Source organism: Bos javanicus, chromosome 8 (genome assembly GCF_032452875.1).
Source record: "Bos javanicus breed banteng chromosome 8, ARS-OSU_banteng_1.0, whole genome shotgun sequence".
In the NCBI taxonomy this organism is placed as follows: Eukaryota; Metazoa; Chordata; class Mammalia; order Artiodactyla; family Bovidae; genus Bos; species Bos javanicus.
The window spans coordinates 51,253,577-51,278,616 of NC_083875.1; the positions used below are offsets into that span (position 1 = coordinate 51,253,577).

Genomic DNA, 25,040 nt, shown 5'->3' on the forward strand with positions numbered 1-25,040 from the left:
ACCACAGTTCAAAAACATCAATTCTTTGGTGCCCAGCTTTCTTTATAGTCCAACTCTCACATCCATACATGACTACTGGAAAAAACCTCAGCTTTGACTAGACAAACCTTTGTTGGCAAAGTAATGTCTCTGCTTTTTAATGAACTGTCTAGGTTGTTCATAGCTTTTCTTCCAAGGAGCAAGTGTCTTTTAATTTCATGGTGGCAGTCACCATCTGCAGTGATTTTGGAGCCCAAAAAAATAAAGTCAGCCACTGTTTCCACCGTTTCCCCATCTTTTTACTATGAAGTGATGGGACCAGATGCCATGATCTTAGTTTTCTGAATGTTGAGCCTTAAGCCAAATTTTTCACTCTCTTCTTTCAGTTTCATCAAGGGGCTCTTCAGTCCTTCTTCACTTTCTGCTATATGTCACCTGCATATCTGAGGTTATTGATATTTCTCCTGGCAATCTTGATTTCAGCTCATGCTTCATCCAGTCTAGGATTTCTCATGATATACTCTGCATATAAGTTAAAAAAAGCAGGGTGGCAATATACAGCCCTGACATACCCCTTTCCTGATTTGGAACCAGTCTGTTGTTTCATATCCAGTTCTGACTGTTGCTTCCTGACCTGAATACAGATTTCTCAGGAGGCAGGTCAGGTGGTCTGGTATTCCCATCTCCTGAAGAATTTTCTACAGTTTGTTGTGACCCAGACAGTCAAAGGCTTTGGCATAGTCAATAAAGAAGAAGTATATATTTTTCTGGATCTCTTTTGCTTTTTCGATGATTCAGTGGAGGTTGGCAATTTGATCTCTGGTTCCTCTGCCTTTTCTAAAACCACCTTGAACATCTGGAAGTTCACGGTTCATGTATTGCTGAAGCCTGGCTTGGAGAATTTTGAACTTTACTTTACTAGCGTGTGAGATGAGTGCAATTGTGTGGTAGTTTGAGGATTCTTTGGCATTGCCTTTCTTTGGAATTGGAATGAAAACTGACCTTTTCCAATCCTGTGGCCACTGCTGAGTTTTCCAAAGTTGCTGGCATATTGAGTGCAGCACTTTCACAGCATCATCTTTTAGGATTTGAAATAGCTCACTGGAATTCCATCACCTCCACTAGCTTTGTTCATAGTGATGCTTCCTAAGGCCCACTTGACTTCACATTCCAGGATGTCTGGCTCTAGGTCAGTGATCACACCATCATGGTTATCTGGGTCATGAAGATCTATTTTGTACAGTTCCTCTGTGTATTCTTGCCATCTCTTCTTAATATCTTCTGCTTCTGTTAGGTCCATACCATTTCTGTCCTTTGTTGTGCCCATCTTTGCACAAAACGTTCCCTTGGTATCTCTAATTTTCTTGAAGAGATTTATGATCTTTCCCACTCTATTGTTTTCCTCTATTTCTTTGCATTGATCACTGAGGAAGGCTTTCTTATGTTTCCTTGCTATTCTTTGGAACTCTGCATTCAAGTGGGTATATCTTTCCCTATCTCCTTTGCTTTTTGCTTCTCTTCTTTTCATAGCTATTTGTAAGGCCTCCTCAGACAACCATTTTGCCTTTTTGCATTTCTTTTTCTTGGGGATGGTCTTGATCACTGCCTCCTGTACAATGTCATGAACCTCCATCCATAGTTCTTCAGGCACTCTGATACCTTATTACAGCCATATACATCATTGACTTAGATGAAATGGGACAAGCCCTTGGTCTTTCTACTTGATTTCCATGTGAAGTCTGTTACAGGGCTTCCCAGTTGGCACTAGTGGTGAAGACCTGCCTGCCTGCGCAGGATACATAAGAAGATGCAAGTTATATCCCTGGGTCGGGAAGATCCCTTGGAGCAGGGAATGGCAACCCACTCCCGTATTCTTGCCTGGAGAATCCCATGGACAGAGGAGCCTGGCTGTCTGCAGTCCATAGGCTCACACAGAGTGGGACATGACTGAAGGCACTTGGCATGCATGCATGCACGAAGTCTGTTGTGGTTAAAATCACCACTAGGGTTCTACCTTTCTTCTGAAGTCCACCTAACTTGTTTGCGTAAGTCCCCATCACCAGATAAATCCTCTACCACTTGATGGTGTGTTTTAGCATGTCCTTCTCCGTTTCCTTCTGCCTGTGCTGCCTCACTTCAGCTCAGTAGTCAGCGATCATCTGCAGGAGAAAACAGAGCACTCCTTGACCTTAATTTTATATATATGAGTAGATGAAAACCTCTTGCCAACAAGCCAGTTTATAAACTATATTCATTTTCTATTAATATATATAAATATACACATATATAGAATATAAATATTTTTAGCTGATCAAGTTATGTTTTGTGGTTTTTCTAAAACTTACTCCACTGTTTCCTCACCTAGACTAACAAATAAAAATTTACATTTAGTACATAATACTTTCAATTTTGACTTGTAGCAAATCTGGCATGGAACTTAAAACTAGATAGATGGAAATTGCTGAGCAATAGCAAAACTACTGGTTATTTACTGATACATTAATGATGATTTACACATTGCAAAGCATACTTTACTTTTCCCTTTTTAAGTTTCTTTCTTTTTTGCATTTGTCTGCTTTAGATTGCTGGCAGCATCTTTTAGCATTGTTAAAGGGCTGAATTCCCAAAGGCTTTCCTCTCTAAATCATAGCATTGTTAACTGAACTCTGCTGGTTGGGCCTTTCTCTTCTTATAAAAAGCTATAAGGTGACCAAGCACAAGAGTTTAATTGAGGCACCAATTAAAATGTTGATGGTAAATACTTTTCCATGGGAGATGGAAAAGTAATTCTGTTTGCTTGAGAATGTAAATTGCGTCATGAACTTGAGAAGCATTTTTCCTATCATGTCACATTCACTGCAGTAGAAGAGAGTATTTTATAAAACACTGACTCTTTTGAAAATACTAGATTTTGATTTCAACTTGTGTCTATCAGCCTTTGCTCACTTCTCTCAGTGGAGTCTGTGTTCCATCTGGGTAGACTTATTTGTCCAAGAAACATTGGAAGGCATTTCAGAATCACCTAATATGGCTTTTGTTTAGAAAGCGAAACTTGGAAATGGCACAATTGTAGTAAGCCTCAATAAGAGTGTAACCAAAGGGATAAGGAAATCATCAGTTTGAGATAAACTTTCCTGTTACACCAAAGAGTCTCAAAAAAATGCATGAAATACACATGAATTTTTCTATGCTAATTCGCTAAGCCAGTGTTACCTGTTGCCAAGATTTGCATGAGTATTCAAAAAAAAATGAAATTATTCTGGTATCTTGCCCCTTTGTTCTCCTAGTTTTGAGATATAAGTGACACATGTCAATTGTGCAAGTTTAGTGTTCAGCTCAGTCACTCAGTCATGTCCGACTCTTTGAGACCCCATGGACTGCAGCGTGTCAGGCTTCCCTGTCCATCACCAACTCCTGGAGCTTGCTCAAACTCATGTTCATAGAGTCAGTGATGCCATCCAACCATCTCATCCTCTGTTGTCCCCTTCTCCTCCTGCCCTCAACCTTTCCCAGCATCAGGGTCTTTTCAAATGAGTCAGCTCTTTGCAGCAGGTGGCCAAAGTATTGGAGTTTCAGGGGCAGCATCAGTCCTTCCAATTAATATTCAGGACTGATTTCCTTTAGGATGGACTGATTGAATCTCCTTGCTGTCCAAGGGACTCTCAAGAGTCTTCTCCAACACCACAGTTCAAAAGCATCAATTCTTTGGTGATCAGCTTTCTTTATGGTCCAACTCACATCCATACATGACTACCGGAAAAACCACAGCTTTGACTAGACAGACCTCTGTTAGCAAAGTAATGTCTCTGCTTTTTAATGAACTGTCTAGGTTGTTCATAGCTTTTCTTCCAAGGAGCAAGCATCTTTTAATTTCATGGTGGCAGTCACCACCTACAGTGATTTTGAAGCCCAAAAAATAAAGTCTTTCACTGTTTCCCTGTCTATTTGCCATGAAGTGTTGGGACCAGATGCCATGATCTTAATTTTCTGAATGTTGAGTTTTAAGCCAACTTTTTCACTCTCCTCTTTCACTTTCATCAAGAGGCTCTTCAGTTCTTCACTTTCTGCAGTAAGTGTGGTGTCATCTGCATATCTGAGGTTATTGATATTTCTCCCGACAATCCTGATTTCAGCTTGTGCTTCATCCAGTCCAGGATTTCTCATTATGTACTCTGCATATAAGTTAAAAAAGCAGGGTGGCAATATAAAGCCTTGACATACTCCTTTCCCGATTTGGAACCAGTCTGTTTTTCTATGTCCAGTTCTAACTGTTGCTTCTTGATCTGCATACAGATTTCTCAGGAGGCAGGTCAGGTGGTCTGGTATTCCCATCTCTTTAAGAGTATACAGTGTGATGATTTCATACACATATGTATTGCAAAATTATTACTACAATAAAGCTATTTAACATATCACATTATTATTATTACATAATAATTATTATTTACATAATAAATTATATAATTATTATTTTGTTGTTATGGTGAGAATGTTTCAGATCTACTCTGTTAGCAACTTTCAATTATACAATACAGTGTTATTAACTATATCCATCAGGCTAGGCATTAGATCCCCAGAACTTATTCATCTTATAACTGGAAGTCTATAGCCTTTGAGCAACATCTCCTGCATGTCTGTAACTCCCCATCTCCTGCAGCTACCATTTCAGTCTGCTTCTATGAGCTTGGCTTTTTTAGATTCCATATATAAGTGAGATCATTCAGTATTTGTCTTTCTCTGACTTCTTTCACAGATCTTGCCCCTTGATTGGTACCCAGAATCATCTTTCCAAAATTATTACCTAGAAAACAGTGTAAAACCAACACTGAAGTCCTTTTAGTATACTAATTCCTTGTGGCTATGGGCTTCCCTAGTGGCTCAGACAGTAAAGAATCTGCCTGCAATGCAGAAGAATAGAGGATTCTATCCCTGGGTCAGGTAGATCCCCTGGAGAAGGGAATGGCTACCCACTCGAGTATTCTTGCCTGGAGAATGTCATGGCCAGAGGAGCCTGATAGGTTACAGTCCACAGGATGGCAATGAGTTGGACACACCTGAGCAACTTCCATTACTTTCACTATGGGAAAATTAAAAAGAGAATGTTACTGTCTTCCTGTTACTGCTAATCCTCCAAAAGAATTCTATAATAATTTTTAAGGAATATACTATTCTTCCAAGAAAGGAATTAAGACCACCAAAGTTTATTCATCAGGGATGGTAAATCAAGCAGCTGTTTGTATCCTCTTCTGGAGACTGAAAGAAACTCCTGGTCCTAAACATTTTTCAGAATCAGCTCAGGAAAGTGGCAAGAACACTCAATGTACCAGTGATTTATAAGGATATTACACTCCCTTGGGAAAGTCCCTGAAATAAATCATGCCTCAGTTACTTTGTGCAAAGTGAATTTTTATAACAGCAATAGTAGAAGAGAGGAAAATTTCTATAGTAAGTCTGGAAATAAGTAAGGGAACGTCATGGGCTTTTTAGAATCAAATATTCCATTGAATCTCTAGAAGTGAATGAAGTTTTGTTCTGTCAAGCTGTGGAAAAGGAGCCAGATGTTCTGGTGGGCAAACAGCTTGACTCCTTCCCTCTACCCTAGAGACTCAAGTCTCTGACCTTGGTAACACAGAATTCCAAAGAACCTGCACATCTCCTCTGGGTTCCTAAGTGGAAGTAAGGATGTATACTAGCTTCTGTCTTGCCTTATGAAAATTAACCAGCATCTTAAGAATGTCAGCTCATTCCTTCCAAAGGATCTATACAGTAAAGTTTCATGCAGTCTCAGGCATTTAAAATGTTACCACACCATATAAATCAACTATACTTCAATTGAAAAAAAAAAAAAAATCGTTGTCAAAGGTGGGGGCAGTGAAATAGGATCCAGAAGGCCTACTCTTTCTTGAGCTGTAAACAAGCATTTTCTATGTGCTCCACTCCCACATCAGCTGATTAATAAAACTAAGACCAGTTTCAGAATAGAGATGGAAAGAGATCATTTACTAAGGAAACCAGATTTGTTTTGTTTTTTTATCTCTTATCCCAGGAACTTAAGATCAAAGGAAAGCTATTAACAAGTGAGGTTTGCCAGCAATAAATTGATTGCCTTTACAACCTCACCAGAATGACAAGAAATAGCTCCATGGGCTTGAGAGGGAAAAGTTTGCAGACCTCAGCCCAAAATGCAAAGGAGCAAGAGGCATTAACAATAAAACATGAGCCCACATGCACCTCTTCAAATATTCCACTCTCCCTACAACTGTATCTGTATCAGTCTATTCAAAGGCTCCAGTCTGTGTAACTCTCGGTGAAATTCTCTCTTAATGAAGTGATGCCCCTGAGAGCCAAGCATTATTTGATATTGAATTCATGACTACCGTTAGGCATTAGAACACAGGGCATCCCTCTAATGGATTATTTGATTGTATATTTTATGCCACTCTTTCTCTAGAGCTTTAGAAACTCAAAGACACCTGCAATACACTTTATGCATGTGTAGATTGTTATTTTACATCTTAAAAATAGCACCGTTATTTTATTTCTTAAAGCCTGTACTCATGAAGCGAAATAAAAAATTCTCAGCCATATCAATCAGTTGAAAAAAATCAGATTCCTTGGATTTGTAGTGACAATATAAATATTCTATCGTCTATTCAGTGTCTATTTATATCTCCTCTTGAACTTCCCAGCATGGATGAAATATTTCATTCTGTCAGAAGAAGTAACACCCAAAATAAGATTACCTTTTAAGTAGAATGGGAAAAGTTTATGACTAGTTTGCTTAAGTTGTTAGGCTATGATATTAATACGACCAGGATTTCAGGTTCAAAGTATGAACCTGTTAGCTATCTGGGTTAATTTGCCTCCTACTTATTCTCTAAAATCAGCTTCCAGATGGCTTTTGTTATGTGTACAAAAAAGAACTCGACCAAGAGGGTAAATGGACCAGTGGAAATTGTCACTGATATGAGAAAAATGGCTCAGACCCCATGCCCTACTAATGGCAGGTAACAAATTCCAGTGCCACTTAAAAATGTGAGCACATTATTAAATTGAAGAGAACCCTACAAAGGTTACAAATTGGCAGACTGCCTGCCAAATACTCCCAACAATATTATTTTGTTTTGCCCCTATAGTGTTTTTAAAACACTTGAGTCAGTTACCAAAGTTCAAAAATTGGAAGATATCACACAAAATCCTGGGTTGCTTCTATGTCTACAGTCCTACTCAGTAACTTCAGCTGGATCTGAGCAGCACCTGCTCCTTTGGATAGAGTGTGTGCTTTCTAGTTCACTACAGTCCCCACCACACGCCACTCTTGTGCTTATCTCCCTTCTACTATATATGTTACCTCCCCAAGCCTCAGACAGTACTGGTACTTGAGCTTATGATCTCCTGCGTGTCTCCTGCATGCATGTGTGCTAAGTTGCTTCAGTTGTGTCCAATTCTGTGAGACCCTATGGACTGCAGCCCACCAGGCTCCTTGTCCATGGGATTCTCCAGGCAAGAATACTGGAGTGGGTTGCCATGTCTTCCTCCAAGGGATCTTCCTGACCCAGGGCTCAAACCTTCTCTCTTATGTCTCTTATGTCTCCTGCATTGGCAGACAGGTTCTTTACCAATAGCACCACCTGAGAAGCCCATGATCCCCTGAGGTTCTTATATACACAATATGAACAGTTGTAGGATCTGAATCTGGAGGATAGCATGGCAACTCACTCTGGTATTCTTGTCTAGAGAATCCCTATGGACAGAGGAACCTGGCAGGCTAGAGTCCTTGGGGTTGCAGAGTTGGACAAGACTGAGCGACAAAGCACAGGATCTGAGTAGCTTATTTTTGAGGGGAAAAAGATCCACTCATTTAGTTGATATCAATATTTGATTTGAAATTATAGAAAAGTGAGTGCTGCTGTATCTTCAAGGAAAGACTCAAGAACTTGAACTACTGTGGCTGTCTTGCTCATATCTCTGCCTGGGATTGTTTGTCCGAAGGTCTCTATGCTTGCATTAGCAGCTGTGTGTCACACAGACTGGGCCCTGTTATGTGCAAATGAATGGTGGAGAATGTATCTCTAGCTCCCCCTACCCATCCTCTTTCCATAAAAATCTACAAGGCTTATACACTTCCAGATCAGACACAAACCTTCTTTCCAACCCGTAGATGTTCCTCTAGGGCTCAGGCCAGTGTTTCTGTAAAGAAATTTGCTGTGGCCTCAGTAGATGGCTAATAAAGCAGTTTATGGACTAAAGGTCCAGCTTGCACCACACAGACAATTTCCAAAGCTGCACATGTCCCAACAATCTTCCCCAAACATCCTGACAGTCTCTGTGGACCTATTGATCTGTTTTCTGTACCTAATCCTGGAATTGTTTATATTTCCAAGTGCTCATTATTTTATTTGATTTACTAATTCTGCAGATAATCATTTATCTGCCAAAAAAATTGTTTTGTCTAGTCAAGTAGACTTCTAAAATGTACCCTTAGGTTGATGATCTGTCAGTTACAGAAGACAAGCAATTCAGACCACAAACCAGCTTTATCCTTCCTGAGGCATAGCATCTAAGGAGCAAATACTGTTTAGCTCTAAACCTCTCCGCTTTTTGAGCCAATGTTGGCTGGGTTGCAATATGCTATGTGTCAGTTCTGGTGGGCAAGTCTACAAGTTAAAGATGTCTCTTTCCTCTGTAAGGCAGAATTCAGCATTTGCTCAGCTGGAAAAAAAAAACTTATTAAGAAATAGGTTGAGAACTTTGATGGCATTGCTTAAGTTTATGCAAATGTTGTCTCTGTGTAGAGCAGGTACATATTGAAGCTTACCTGTCAGGAATCTTATGATGGTGAGGAAACCTTGCAGAGGACTTAGCTTGTGCTGTCCCTCTGTGTGCCAGTCTTTATTTATTTATTTTCAATTGAAAGATGATTGCTTTACAGTATTGTGTTGGTTTCTGCCATACATCAACATGAATCAGCCATGAGTACAAACATGTCCCCTCCCTTTAAAACCTCCCTCCCACCTTACACCTCATCCCATCTCTCTAGGCTGTCACAGAGCCCCAGTTTGAGTTCCCTGAATCATACAGCAAATTCTCACTGTGTGTGCCTGTCTTGATGATCATAAACTTTCTCTGTAACCTTGAGACTATAGCTGGACAGGCTGAGAGTTAAAAGCCACTGATATCACTAAATGAGCTATTACTGGTAGATTCAGCATAGTGAATCATATAGAAGTCTATTCCCATCTTCTGTGTAGTCTTACTATTTATATGAGCCTTGCCTTATTTTTTTTTAAATTACTTCTGTGTCATTTCAGCAGCCCTGTAGACAGTATGATGGAGTGGTGGAGAGTTTCTTTGGAGCCAGTCTGTCTGGGGTTGTATTGGCTGCATGATCTTAGGCAAGGCAAGATATTTCTCTTCTCTATGCCTCAGTTTCCTCATGCAAAATGGGTATTAGGAAAATATAACAACTTATAAGGTTGCTGTGAGGATAAATGAGATGATAATGAAACAGTGACTAACTCAGTATAATGACTGGCATGTAAGTAAACACTCACTTAAATGTTGATTTCTTATTATTTCTCCAGGAAGCACAGTGTGCTAGGCTCTAAAGAGAGCTGTCTGGGAGTTTCATGGTGCCATTCAATGCATTGAAAAGGTTTTCTATTGATTCAAGTGTCTACTGTTCTTCATGTCAGCTCAGTATCACAGAGGATAGCATTAAGAACACACTCGGCTAGACATTACTTTATTCCATTTAAAGTCATTGTTTATTGATAATGGAGACACATGCTCTGCAACAGTTTCAATTTACTCTTCAGTGACTATTGTCACAGACCTTCAAACTAATGGAGCTTTAAACAAAAGGGAAGCAGAAGTGGAATGAGCCTGGGGGCTGCCTTCAAAGTGAGATCGCTGGGTAAATGGCGAAAGCTTCTGGCACTGGAACTGGCTATCAGTAGATGTGAAGCTGGGTTGTTGCATACGAAACAACCATACATAAAGTGTTTCGTGTTGAATACATGTATCTATGTGGCTCAGTCCCTTCACTGTTCACCCGAAACTACCACAACATTGTTACTCAGCTATACCCCAATAAGAATAAAAAGGTTTTTAAAAAAGTGCTTCATGCTGAAAATGACAATACTCCCAGGGCCCTGGTGAACTAGGTCTCATGCCCCTTTCAATCTCAGCATTAATGTGGTGGTCCAACCAGAGACCCTTGGGGTAATAATGGAAGAGTCATACAATCTATTTATGCACAAAGTGTTGCTTGAAGACTGAATAAATATTACCTCATACAGATACTGGGTTAGCCAAAAAAATTCATTCAGGTTTTTCCATAAGGTCTTATGGAAAACTCGAGCAGACTTTGTGGCCAACCCAATACATTTAGATACTTTATTTAGGGTATTGTAACTGGGATTACTCCCAATCAACAGATTCTGAAAGTACAGCTTAAGATGATCTGAAAACCTGCCTGACTTGTGCGTGTGTGTATGTGTGTGTGTTCAGTCGTATCCGACTCAGGTGAACCTGTAGCCTATGAGGTTCCTCTGTCCATGGAATTTTCCAGGCAAGATTTCTGGAATGGGTTGCTATTTCCTACTCCAATGTCTTTTTAGTCCAAATTTTGGAAACCACTCTCCTTAGGCTAATTTCAAAAAATATAGGAGAACAAAAGAGTAATATATGAAAAACAACAGTGTATGGCATTCTTCAAAGGTTGAATAACCACATTTTATAGAGAGCTTGAAGGCAGGAGGAAAAGGGGATTACAGAGGATGAGATGGTTGCATGGCATCGTCGACTCAATGAACATGAGTTTGAGCAAGCTCTGGGAAATGGTAAAGGACAGAGAAGGCTGGCGTGATGCAGTCCCTGGGGTTGCAAAAAGTTAGACATACCTGAGTGACTGAATGACAACAACATAAAGAATAGAAGCAAGTATCTGCTCTTGGATTTTTCTTAAGCAAAATTATAAATTATTGGGAGGTTATGAAATTGAATATCTCTTGCTATTCAGTAATCTTGGTAAGCCTCTTCCTTTCTCTGAATTTTGTCTTAGACGGAGTGCAGCTGACAGCTAGAGACAACTCTTCGTTTGTCCTAGCCACTAGACTATGAAGAATCTCCTCGTGGGTACTATCCTGTCGGTCACTGCTTCTGCCCCAATCCCATTAGAAGTTATTCACATTTGGCTTTCAACTAATTCTTTTAGGTTTGTGCATATTATCACTCTATGTAAGTGTGTGAGCATTTGACTCTTGTAAAGTATCTACACCTTACTCTTTTTAAAAAAAATATTTTTAGAACAATTTTCAGTTTATAGTAAAATTGAAGGGAAGGTACAGAGATTTCCCCAATGCCCTCTTGCCTGCATGCATGCATAGCCTCCCTCATTACCAGCATCACTCACCAGAATGGTACATACTTTACCAAGGATGAACCCACAGTGACACATCACCCAAAGTGCATAGTTTACCGTAGGGTTCACACTCGGTGTTGGCTTGAATAAATGTATAATGACATGAATCCATCACTATAATATCATATAGAGTATTTTCACTGCCTCCAAAATTCTCATCCCTCCTCTCTCCTTACAGACACAGCACTCTTTTTTCACAGAGGATATTAGCACTGAAGATATCCATAATGTATCAAAGTGTCAATGATCCACAGATCCCAATGGCATATGAAACTCTAGAACTAATAAAGTAACTTATATTGTAAAGAAACGCATTTAACTTATTTTTATTTGTACTATTGACTCTGGAAAAATAGAATTGTATGTGTATGTGTGTGTGCATGATTTACATGTGCATTTTCATAATATTTTATTTTAGGAATACTTATTTCTGCTTCTGTGTTATGCCACTCCACATGGGCAAAATTGAAATCTATCTGCATCTGGCAAATGTTTTTTATTTATGTTTTGCCATGTACTTTAAGATTGAAGTAGAGATTGTGACAGAAACCCTGATAATATGTACTAACATCACTCAGGAGATTGGTCAAATTAAACACAATTTTTAACTTTGGTTTAATCATAAAATTAACAACATACCCCTCTCTTACCTATGTCAGAGAAGATGCATTGTCCTGTTTCTTTATCCTCTGCTCCGTATCAAAAGTCTTGTCTGACATCGACTCCTAACCGATGTGTCCGTTGTCTTAATACCAACATTAGCTGGTAATACCTTGAAGAGCAGATTGTTTAACTTTGGGTTTTACTTTCCCCATCAATAAAATTAACAACAGCATCATCTAAGCTATCAGTGGTGTAATGAAAGATAGGAATACTTATAAATTAATAAAGGTAAAATTATTGAAGGCGGTTTTTGCCTCGGTTGACTCACAGTACTCTGAATGGACAGTTTCAGGATTTGGGTTTGCACTGGTCAGAACTTTAATGCCCAAGTCAGATAAAATTCATATCAGCTCTCCTGACCACTTCCCAGTGGAAGAAATGAAATTCTATATTAAAAGTTACTATTATATGAGAACATCTGTCACTTCTGAAAATGAAATAATTTGATTGGTTTTTATTTTTTGAATGATTCAAGTATTGCCAGACTACCTGGATGAACTTGAAATGAACCACTTATCTATTTTATGTTATGTTGCTTTCTGTGTTTTTCAATCGTATCTGGTTTAACTCCATAATGGATCTCCAAGTATCTCAGTTAGCCTTACTGCCTAACAAACTAGCCCAACAACTTTGTTATTGTCTAGTCACTCAGTCATGTCTGAATCTTTTGCAACCCCATGGACAGTAGCCTTCCAGGAGCCTCTGGCCATGGGATTTCCCAGGGAAGAATACTGGAGTCGGTGGCCATTTCCTTTCCTGGGGGATCTTCCTAACCCAGGGATCAAACCCTTGTCTCTTGCATTGGCAGGTGGGTTCTTTACCCCTGAGCCACCAGGAAAGCCCCAAAACTTAGGGGCTTTCAAAAACAAATATGTGTTATTAATTGTAATTCTGTGGATCAGCTGGGCAGTTCTTTTGTTGAGCCAGTTTAGCTGATCTTCAAAGTCAACTGACAATTCAGCTGAGAAAGGATGGTCCTGGATGGCCTTCCCTGTCTGGTGTTTGGTGGTCAAGGGGACCTCAGCTGGCCTGACATCCTCCAGTAGGCTAGCCTACTAATCAGCAACAGAGGGCAAGTCCCAGCACATGTCAAGCCTCTGCTTCTGTCAAATTTGCTCTTAACCCATTAGCCAAAGCACGTCACATGACCAAGGCTAGAGTTAGTGTGGAAGACACTCCCCAAATGTGTGTGTATATAGAGATATGAAACTTTGGTTGCCATTCCTGCTAGAATTATAAACCTGTTCAGTCACTGGGTCTTCTTTTTTGAAAAGCCATTCTAATATAATTCTGTATAAACTGTCAGAAGATTCTGATCATTTCTCCCTTTTCACCAGGGCTCCTGAGCTACAGGAGTCTATGTTGCAGAATTTTATTTATAATAAGGTTTCTTTGAATTTAGAAGACCACTTTCAAAATATCTAATGAAAGCAGGAGGATACAGTGGCAAAAATATGGCACTAGGCCTAAGCAAGCATGCTTTCTCACCAGCATGATGTGGGGTGAGTGAGGTAATTAGGACAAGTCCCTCCCTTTCAGTGAGAATCAATTTGTTCACCTGGAAAATCAGGGACTGGGGTAAAGCCTCCACCTGACTTTGCTATTCTACAACTCTAAAAGGGCCTGATATGTGCAACAATACAAAATTGATTCAGGGCCTCAATAAACATATGGATATATTTCTCTATAAGGAAAATATTGACCTTGGCAAACTCAGGTTAATAAATTTTGATATTTGCCTCAAAATAAATCAATACCCACTTTTTATCTTCACATAAAGTAATACTTTTATGAGCCAAAGCTAGTGATGGAAATGAATTTGCCTCTAATCCTAATAAATGCATTATATATAATGTAATATTATTACAGATCATCATTCATTATGGCTGGACATTCTTTGATTTAGAACAAGGGTATTATACTCTTAATTCATCATTCAGTTAACTTTTCTTCTGAAGGAAAGATTAAAAAAACATTTCTCATTCTTTTGGGACCATTAGTACATGAAATAGTATATTCATTACATAAGAACACTCAGAGCTTTTAAGCTATCAATGGAATCTTGTTTAGTCAGCTAAAGTACATGTATTACCTTGTTGTATGGGTACAAAGTGATTCAAAGCAAGATACCTTTTAATCCTCTGAGGAAAACAGTTGCATATTTCTCTGGCCTGCTTTCACTGTTAACGTTTCCTATTTCTTCTTGTTTTCCTTTGGATCTGGCACTGACCATTAGATGAGGTTTTTTTTTTTTTTCTAAACAAGGAACTCAGAAAGAAATGAAGGCTCTATGTACCTGCTTAGCAAAAAATTATTCTGACTATAATTTTTCTCCAAAATGAAACACAATATTAACATTCACAGAGTAGCACAGGTAGAACCCATTGACCATTCCACTATAGAGCTCTTAAAAACATCCCTTTAAAAAATTGCTAATATTTGAGGTCAGAATATTCCTTGGAATCATTTGTCCTCAGACTCAGTATAAGGAATTAGTAATTTTCTAAAATTAAAAAAATGTTGTAAAAAAAAAAAGGAGTATGTCAAGGCTGTATATTGTCACCCTGCTTATTAAACTTATATGCAGAGTACATCATGAGAAACGCTGGGCTGGAAGAAGCACAAGCTGGAATCAAGATTGCCAGGAGAAATATCAATAACTCAGATATGCAGATAACACCACCCTTATGGCAGAAAGTGAAGAGGAACTAAAAAGCCTCTTGATGAAAGTGAAAGAGGAGAGTGAAAGCTGGCTTAAAGCTCAACATTCAGAAAACGAAGATCATGGCATCTGGTCCCATCGCTTCATGGGAAATAGATGGGGAAACAGTATCACTTTATTTTGGGGGGCTCCAAAATCACTGCAGATGGTGACTGCAGCCATGAAATTAAAAGATGCTTACTCCTTGGAAGGAAAGTTATGACCAACCTAGATAGCATATTCAAAAGCAGAGACATTACTTTGCCAACAAAGGTTCGTCTAGTCAAGGCTATGATTTTTCCAGTGGTCAGGTATGGATGTGAGAGTTGGACTGTGAAGAAGGCTGAGTGCCGAAGAATTGATGCTTTTGAACTGTGGTGTTGGAGAAGACTCTTGAGAGTCCCTTGGACTGCAAGGAGATCCAACCAGTCCATTCTGAAGGAGACCAGTCCTGGGTATTCATTGGAAGGACTGATGCTAAAGCTGAAACTCCAATACTTTGGCCACCTCATGCGAAGAGTTGACTCATTGGAAAAGACTCTGATGCTTGGGAGGGTTTGCGGGCAGAAGGAGAAGGGGACGACAGAGGATGAGATGGCTGGATGGCATCACCAACTCGATGGACGTGAGTTTGAGTGGACTCCAGGAGTTAGTGATGGCCAGGGAGACCTGAGGGCTGCAATTCATGGGGTCGCAAAGAGTCAGACATGACTGAGCAACTGAACTGAACTGAATTTTGTAAAATAGACAGGAAGGGCAAAAAGTGAAATTAAGAAAGTGGGGGACTTCAGTAGTAGATGAATGAATTGGCAATCCTAATTTTAACTGGTTTTTTCTTGTGTGTCTCTTTACTGTTTCTTCCATTACTGGAACATAACTGCAGAGGTCCCCTTTTTCAACATGACTTACATTTTTTTTCAAAACAGAGTCCCCTTCAGCTCAGTAATAAAGCCCAGACAAGGACTGGATTCAAAGCCTCATTTTGTTAACTACATATTCTAGGACTTTGGACAAGTCACTTTGAGAGCTTCAGACTTCTTCATTCTTTAAATGCTGTCAAGATCTATCACACAGGACATTAGTTAGAATCAAAAATCATTTGTTGTATGGACTGCATCTAGCAAAATGCCTGCTGCTGCTGCTGCTGCTAAGTTGCTTCAATCGTGTCCAACTCTGCGATCCCATAGACGGCAGCCCACTAGGCTCCTCTGTCCCTGGGATTCTCCAGGCAAGAATACTGGAGTGGGTTGCCATTTCCTTCTCCAATGCATGAAAGTGAAAAGTGAAAGTGAAGTCGCTCAGTCGTGCCCGACTCTTAGCGACCCCCTGGCCTGGAGCCTACGAGGCTCCTCCGTCCATGGGATTTTCCAGGCAAGAGTACTGGAGTGGGGTGCCATTGCCTTCTCCGGCAAAATGCCTAGTACTCAGTAAATATTAGTTTTCTTTTCCATGCTTTCCTTCTGTATCTCCATGTCCATTAAACCAAAGTTTAAAGGAAAGAAAGAAACCATAGGACAGGGGCATCACGGGGTCTTCTCACGTGCCTTCCTATCTATCCCACTCTCTCCTCTCTCAAGGATATGCTGCAGGTGGGGTGGTGGGGATCTCTACAAGCATCACATCTTCCTCAGAGAAGTATTTTCTAACCAGAAGCCGGGGTGGGTCTCCTACTATGCACTCCCTGTTCTTCTCTGCACTTTGCACACTTGCTACTCATTCATTACAATGATTGACTTTCTGTTACTGCTAAGAACATAGACTTCTGTGTCAGACTGCCTAGATTCAAATTCCACCTCCTCCACTTATTATCTATGTGACCTTAGGCAAGTTACTTACTCTTTCTGTGCCTCAGTTTCCTCATCTGTAACATGAATATTACCTACCTCAGTGGGCTGTGGGTGGGGGTGTAAGAAAGGCTGATCAGTTCTGAGCAATGATGAAAATGTTTTACTACTGACCTTTATAGCTATGAAGCTTTCTATACTTGATCTGAGCTCAGAATTTAAATTTTTAAAAAAATAAATATGCTGTTGATAGACTGATTACTTTTGGATCAATCACCAGTCCTAAACTGGAATATAAAATATTTTATCAGTTATGTATAACAGTATTTGCTTCTAGTCCAATAACTGTGACACTTGAACCTCAGCTCGATCTTAGCTCAATTCCTGATTCTACCACTTACATGTTATGTGACTCTGGGAAATTTTCTTAGCCTCCATAATCTCACCTGTAAATGCTAGTCATACAGATTTGCACACAGTAAGCTCAGTCCACGGTTTGCTGTCATATGAGTGAGACCTCTGGCCCATCCATCTCTGTATTCTGTCCCTCACCAGACACCAAAGGGTATTTTGGAGAGTACAGTATTGCCCTTCAGGAGTTAATTGTAATTTCACTTTAGAAAGCTTCCTATTCTGCATGATTTGGGTATTTTAAAAGAAATCCCAGCACCAACTGAATGGCAGTGAAAGAAGGGAACAATGAAGGCACCTTCCACCAAGCACTAGAAAGCACTGAAATTTCTAGCTGTATTCAGCTCTTGTAAAATGAACTTTAATGTAGGCTGGACTTCTAAAATTCAACTATCCCAATAAGGCCTTTAAAAAAATATTCAAATCTTCAGTTGGGACCATGATACTCTAGGCATGTGAATGAATGGCTTTCCATTGTGTGTCAATGTCTATTGAATGGGGAAAACATCATGCTCTTCTCATTAATTCTCTTTTTAAAATAAGTCCCTTTGCTTTAAAAGATGTTTTGGGAGGACACAAACCTTGTGCACACTCTAGGTACAAAAAAAAGGGAAAATTTAGATTTATGATGAAAACATAAAATCAAGCTGTAAGCATTCTAAATTTAATGTGGATAGCGGATACTATACTAAGTGGACTTAGATCATAAAGTCCTGATGACTAGTCTGATTATTCATCTTACTTTCCAAAAGTGTTGTGGTTGAGATAAAAGAAAAAAAGGATAGAGAGAGATGTTCTTATGGAATTTTAAATTGTTTTTCATATAAAGCATGTTTTTCTCAAAGCCGGATTTACCTAAATTCACTGACAGCTGGAAGTCAAATGTATTCACATTAAATTGTCTACATCACAAGATTCCAGTAGATAAAATACATTTCATTCATTAATGTAGAAGAGACCCTAACTCCTGTATTTAACCAAATATGTTTCTCATCATTTCTAATGCTTAGAGAGGGGTGTGTGAGAGAGAGAGAAGAGAGAAAGAGATGATGGTCGGTTTTTTTTCATTTGACAGTGTATCATTTTTTAGGTTTGCTTTCTGTTTGGTTTTGCAAAGTAGGAAGAGGCTGACTATCTACAGTGGCCCAGATTTTGATAGTTCAGGAAGTGACCATAACCATCTCCACTCACTTTCTCTGGAGCCTTCCATCTCCTGCTTCAGTGTTCCTACATTCCTGGAAAAAAAAAAAAAACACAAAACTTTAAGAATAGTAAGACAAGGGTTCCTTTTATTGCTAGAGAGAGCATAGTACCTAGAGTAGAAAAATTTATTCAAGATTCTCAAGCCCCACCCCAGACCAACTGAACCAGAATCTGTATTTTAAAAAGTGATTTGTGTGAACATTAAAGCTTAAGAAGTAGTGCCCTAGGAGGTCGCTCACACTGGCCACCTCCAACCCCAGGGTCTTTGGAGAATCCCTGTGACATTACAGTAGAATTTGTAGAACTGGAGAGTAAGAAACAGCCAAGGGTGTCAAGAAAACATTCATAGCTCACTACTCATTGGACAAATTCTCTAGGAATAGGTGACTTAAGGGCTGTGAAAGTGGAGGATTTCAAGGAGGAATGCAGATACTACCTGTTTGTAATTGGAGAAACCAGACCACAGGTGTATAGCGATAGTTAGGACCAAGTCTCAAAACCTATAAATGATGACAGGAGGTACTGGTGAGCCTGTTCAAAATCCACAGTTGAGGGGTGAAGAGAGAGAGGAAGCTGGGGGATGCTATAGTGGCAAGTCTGTGAGGAGCTTGCCAAACCTTAGGAAAGTTTTGTGTGTGTGCACAGACTGATTCTTGAACTGACAATAGTCACACCAGTTTTCTACCCCTTCAGAGGTCTGGCCAGCTTCTTACAGTGACCAAGTATAGCCCTTCATTCATCCATAAGTCAACTATCTGGCAATGTTATTTCTCCTGATATGCATCAGAAACTTTGCTTAATTCAATTCAATATGTATTTATTGATTGAATATATTAGGCACCATAACTATGACTCAGTTTTTTAATTCAAAAAAAGAACTTCCAAATAGTCAAAATCGGTGACCAAGTTCATCAGTAAAGCTCATAATTCTCCCATGTAGAATCAGGGTAGGCCTAATTCTGAACCTATGTTTATTTATCTATTTTATTCCACTGTACATACAATTCTATACACACATGAATTTGAGCAAACTCTGGAAGATAGTGGAGGACAGAAGAGCATGATACGCTGCAGTCCATGGGGTCGCAAAGAGTTGGATACGAGTTTGTGAACAACAACAACACACAATTCTAGCAAGCTTGGTTATCTGGTTTCCAAGTCCTCCATGGAAGGCGTAAAGGGACAGGGCAGTCAATGCTATTGCTACAGGAAATTGCACTGATCCAGCCAGAAGAGCAATAGATTGTCCATAAACAGAGGACCAGAGATGTATAAATAGAAGACACAAGAGCTCAAAAAGCTCCGCTGTCTGGAGTCTTTTTTTTTTTTTTTGTAGCTATTACATTTCCATGCACCTCACAGGACCTGGGCCTTGAAATGTTATACCAGTGCAATTGATTCTTAAAAGGGAGTCAGTCTTCACAGAAAGTTACATCATATTCCCAACACAATTTGAAAAAAAAAAAAAAATGAAAGACATTCCCTGGCTGTCCAGTGGTTAGGACTCAGACTTCACACTTTCATTACTGGGAGTCCAGGGTTCAATCTCTAGTCAGGAAACTAAGATACTGCAAGCCACCTGGCATAGCCAGAAAAAGAAGAATGAAAATTATGTAACATATTGTAGGAAGCTCTCCATGCAGAGAGGCTCTGGAAGAAAAATCAGGGTGCTTGAAAGGGCAGCCCAGCATTTTAGAGGAATTTGCAAAGGCTCAAGCTATAAAATTCGGGATATGGGCGGCTTTAATATGTTTTCAAAAGGATCAAACTTACCTGGGATAATATTAATATATTTAAATAAGGAACACTGCCTCTGATGGACTCTAATTTCCACTATCTGCCTTTTACGTGAATGAGATGTTTGTACAAGCTTGTACATTTGTGAATATACACAGCATTTCCCATCACATCTGAGGACACAGAGCTGTCAGCACACTCCTCATATTTCAACCCCTGTTTCTAGGTTCTTGAGCATTATTTCAATTAAGCCTCCAATAAGCTGCAAACAGAAGAATCATGGCCCTTATTTGTCTGCTCCTTAAGAATATTCAGAAATAGGGGTATCTGGGCGGGGGGCGGGGGAAGCTGCTTTAGTTAAACAAAATATGCAACAATTAATTCTCACCGAAAAATTGGAATATCTGTTTGTAAAGTATCATGGAAATTATAAACACAATCAACATATAGTAGTATATTGATTTGGTGTATTTAGTACAAATATGTGTATTATATCGTGTTATTGCACCCATAAACTAGAGAGAGAAAGGGAGAGAAACAGAACTATGTCAGGAAAAATTCTTTAAAAATACACTAAATATTCAACAGTGTTTTTTCTTCTCTGGGAAATAGAATTACTTGCATATTTACTTTCTTCTTTACATCTCTGCATTCTATGAAGTTTTTGCAAAAAACACAAGCATGTGTGTGCACACACAAACACACACACACAATACCAGTACTTCTGTTCGGAAGGAAAGGAAGAAAAGACGAGAAGAGGGAGAGAGAGAGGAAGGAAAGAAGAAAGGAAGAATGGGAGGGAGAGATGGAGGATCTGGTGAGGAAAACTGGCCCACTGATCCCTGAAGTGCCACTTAGCCTTGCAAGTTCCCTCATCCTTCTCAATAGGAGTACCCTGCCCCTTTTTATTAATGACACTTCCCTGTCGCTGTCATTGATTATTCCACACACCCAGTCCCTGAGACTGTCCCTTTTTGGTAGCTGATAAAATCAAAGCATAAGAATAAAAACATGCAAAGCCACAAAGCTAGCTGTGGTACAGCCAGAGGCTGGGGACACCCACCAGGTGGATCACTGTCCTAGCAACTCAAGGTTCTCTGTGACTCTCTTCTGTTCCATATGTGGTCAGGTTGTTTTCCAATTTGGAAACACACCTGTGAACCAAAAACCAATCCTGAGCTCATACTGAAGATCATCCCGTCATGAGTTGGGGCAAATTAGGACAGGCTGGAGAAAGAGAAGACATGGGTGCAGGCAGCTCATTTGAAAAAGCTGTCCTGCAGCTCATTCATTGCTCAAAATAAGCAGGGCATTCATCATCTAAATAGGTAGTTTTATTTTCTCTCTTCTAAACATGCCCTTTCTGTATATGCTGTTTAAGGCTAAACAGTATAAAACAGGATTGACATTATGTAATTACTTGCCTTTTACACTGTGCTAACTTAATTTACTTTTCATTTTCAGGTATTTAAGAGACCATTATTTTCCCATCAGACTTTACTGTCTGCCAATTAAAGGGTTAGATGGATGAGGTAGAAAGAGAATATTGTTAAGGAAGGTTTCAGGTAGACATATTGAAAACAACAGCTTTATACCATTTTCCTTTCATTAAAGTCAGACTTTTTTTTTGGCCAGTTTGCCAGTTTATGTGATACCCTCTGTGCATAATATGTTGTTTTTTGGTTCCACTTACAAATGAAAATGGCATGGTCATCATATACCTTCTAACATTTGAAGCTACATACCAAGTCTCCCTTTCTGTGGGAAAAGTAAGCAGCTGGGGATCACATTTAGCACATGGAGTTGTTTTAAGGTCACACTTACTCCTCTGGGGCACCAAAATTACAAAGCGTGTTTTCATAACACCCAGTGGTCTCATGGAGCTATGCTGTCCCTCTGCTTTGCCAGGTAAATTCCAGCAGGAGCCACATCCCAGCTCCACAGATTGCTCTTCAGTCACATGGTCAAAGATGCTTCACATCCCAGGAAACATTGGGTTTGAGTTGGTTTAAGTAAGGTGTAAGGTGTAAGATGTAGTGACGCAAACAAAAAATACAAGTCACTCTTCTTCTTATCCACTCTCATTTTATGTAATAAGAGTCGTGACACTAAGGTTTTTTTCACCTTGTATCTTGAAACCCAGTCATTTCCTTTTTCTCTGTGTCATTATGGAAAACATCTGTATTTTCAAAGTCAAGGAAATCATAGTAATTTGCTCAAGAACTGTGGCGAGAGAAAGGGTCCAGGACAAAAGTACAAACATTTGTCAGTTCCAGAAAGGATTTTCCAAAGAAAAAGAATTAGCAAACCAAAAAGGTCACCATAAGTACAGCCAGATAACCTCCACCATTAAAAAAATTTTAATTGACTGTAGGTAATAACTCAGGAGGCAAAGGCCTTGCAATTATTAATTGCAAAATATGATTATTGTGTGTCATGGCCTCCTTGTCAGAATTCATGGTTCTACTTATGACCTGGAAGAGTAAGTCCTGGGTCATGAGTTGACAGTAGGCTATAGGCTGTTTGAGTTACCCTAATCCTGGGCTTAGAGCACACAGCAGTTCAGTGAATCCATCTCCTCTCTGTCCTGAGAGAGCAGGCATGGAGAAGACAAGATTGTCACCCATCAGATTCTACCTCCACCTTAACCCTGAGCTCATTCTGGATTCAGGTCAACAGTCCCTGCAGTCACTGAGCTCCATGCTTATTTGTAAGAGAGGTGTGTGAGAGAACCACATGAGGCTGTATGAATTTAAATGCAAGGTAATTAAAATTGAATAGAATTTAAAACTTATTTTCTTATTTGCATTAGTCACATTTCAAGTCTATATTGTTCAGTACGAGCGTGGGTTTTCAGTCACTCAGTTGTATCCGACTCTCTGCGACTCCACGGACTGTAGCCTGCCAAGCGCCTCTGTCCAAAGGATTTTCCAGGCAAGAATACTGGAGTGGGTTTCCACTTCCTCCTTCAGGGCATCTTCCTAACCCAGGGATCAAAGCTGCATCTTCTGCTGCTGCTGCTGCTGCATTACAGGTGGATTCTTTACCAGTAAAGCCATCATAGAAGCCCATTGTTCAGTACAGATATAGAATATTTCTATCATCACAGAACATTCTGTTGGAGAGTGCTGTAAAATTAGAAATGCTTGTTCTCTTAGCATCTCCCCACCTTAAGGAAGAGCTGAGGAAAATAGGACTCCTTTAGACTCTATAGCTCATCTTTGCATGAAATGTTTCCGTGGTATCTCTAATTTTCTTGAAGAGATATCTAATCTTTCCTATTTTATTATTTTCCTCTATTTCTTTGCACTTATCACAGAGGAAGGCTTTCTTATCTCTCCTTGCTATTCTTTGGAACTCTTCATTCAAATAGGTATATCTTTCCTTTTCTCCTTTGCTTTTCACAGCTATTTGTAATGCCTCCTCAGACAGCCATTTTGCTTTTTTGCATTTCTTTTTCTTGGGTGGTCTTGATCCCTGTCTCATGTACAATGTCACAAACCTTCCTGCATAGTTCATCAGGCACTCTGTCAAATCTAGTCCCTTAAATCTATTTACACTTCCACTGTATAATCATAATGGATTTGATTTCGATCATACCTGAATTGTCTACTGGTTTTCCCTACTTTCTTCAACTTAAGTCTGAATTTGGCAATAAGGAGTTCATGATCTGAGCCACAGTCAGCTCCTGGTCTTGTTTTTGCTGACTATATAGAGCTTCTCCATCTTTGGCTGCAAAGAATATAATCAAACTGATTTCAGTGTTGGCCATCTGGTGATGCCCATGTGTAGAGTCTTCTCTTGTGTTGTTGGAAGAGGGTGTTTGCTATGACCAGTGCGTTCTCTTGGCAAAACTCTATTAGCCTTTGCCCTGCTTGATTCTGTACTCCAAGGCCAAATTTCTCAGGTGTTTCTTGACTTCCTACTTTTGCATTCCAGTCCCGTATAATGAAAAGGACATCTTTTTTTGGTGTTAGTTCTAAAAAGTCTTGTAGGTCTTCATAGAACCATTAAACTTCAGATTCTTCAGCATTAGTGGTTGGGGCATAGACTTGGATTATTATGATATTGAATGGTTTGCCTTGGAAACGAACAGAGATCATTCTGTCGTTTTTGAGATTGCATCCAAGTACTGTATTTTGGACTCTTTTGTTGACTAGGATGGCTACTCCATTTTTTCTAAGGGATTCTTGCCCACAGTAGTAGATATAATGGTCATCTGAGTTAAATTCACCCATTCCAGTCCATTTTATTTTGCTGATTCCTAAAATGTCGATATCCACTCTTGCCATCTCCTATTTGACCACTTCCAATTTGCCTTGATTCATGGACCTAACATTCCAAGTTCCCTTTGCAATATTGCTCTTTACAGCATCGGACCTTGCTTCTACCACCAGAAGCAGAAGATATTAAGAAGAGGTAGCAAGAATACACAGAACTGTACAAAAAAGATCACGAACCAGATAATCACGACAGTGTGATCACTCACCTAGAGCCAGATATCCTGGAATGTGAAGTCAGTGGGCCTTCGGAAGCATCACTAAAAACAAAGCTAGTGGAGGTGATGGAATTCCAGTGAGCTATTTCAAATCCAAAAAGATGATGCTGTGGAAGTGCTGCACTCAATATGCCAGCAAATTTGGAAAACTCAGCAGTGGCCACAGGACTGGAAAAGGTCAGTTTTCATTCCAATCCCAAAGAAAGGCAATGCCAAAGAAGGCTCAAGCTACCACACAATTGCACTCATCTCACATGCTAGTAAAGTAATGCTCAAAGTTCTCCAACCCAGGCTTCAGCAATACATGAACTGTGAACTCCAGATGTTCAAGCTGGTTTTAGAAAAGGCAGAGGAACCAGAGATCAAATTGCCAACCACCACTGGGTCATCAAAAAAGCAAGAAAGATCCAGAAAAACATTTATTTCTGCTTTATTGACTATGCCAAAACCTTTGACTGTGTGGATCACAATAAACTGTGGAAAATTCTGAAAGAGATGGGAACACCAGACCATCTTACCTTCCTCTTGATAAATCTGTGTGCAGGTCAGGAAGCAACACTTAGAACTGGACATGAAACAACAAACTGATTTCAAATAGTAAAAGGAGTACGTCAAGGCTGTATATTGTCACCCTGATTA

At 39.6% G+C, this 25,040-nt stretch overlaps 1 protein-coding gene and 1 non-coding gene across 2 annotated transcripts in view; both read left to right on the top strand.

Annotated features, from left to right (window-relative positions):
• RORB (RAR related orphan receptor B) overlaps positions 1-25,040 on the top strand; it is a 211,041-nt gene that overhangs the window by 92,627 nt on the left and 93,374 nt on the right. The gene's annotated exons all lie outside the window — the stretch shown is intronic.
• Positions 16,697-16,766, top strand: LOC133253545 (small nucleolar RNA U2-30). The gene has a single exon (XR_009738334.1). It is a non-coding gene; the product is annotated as a small nucleolar RNA U2-30 (small nucleolar RNA).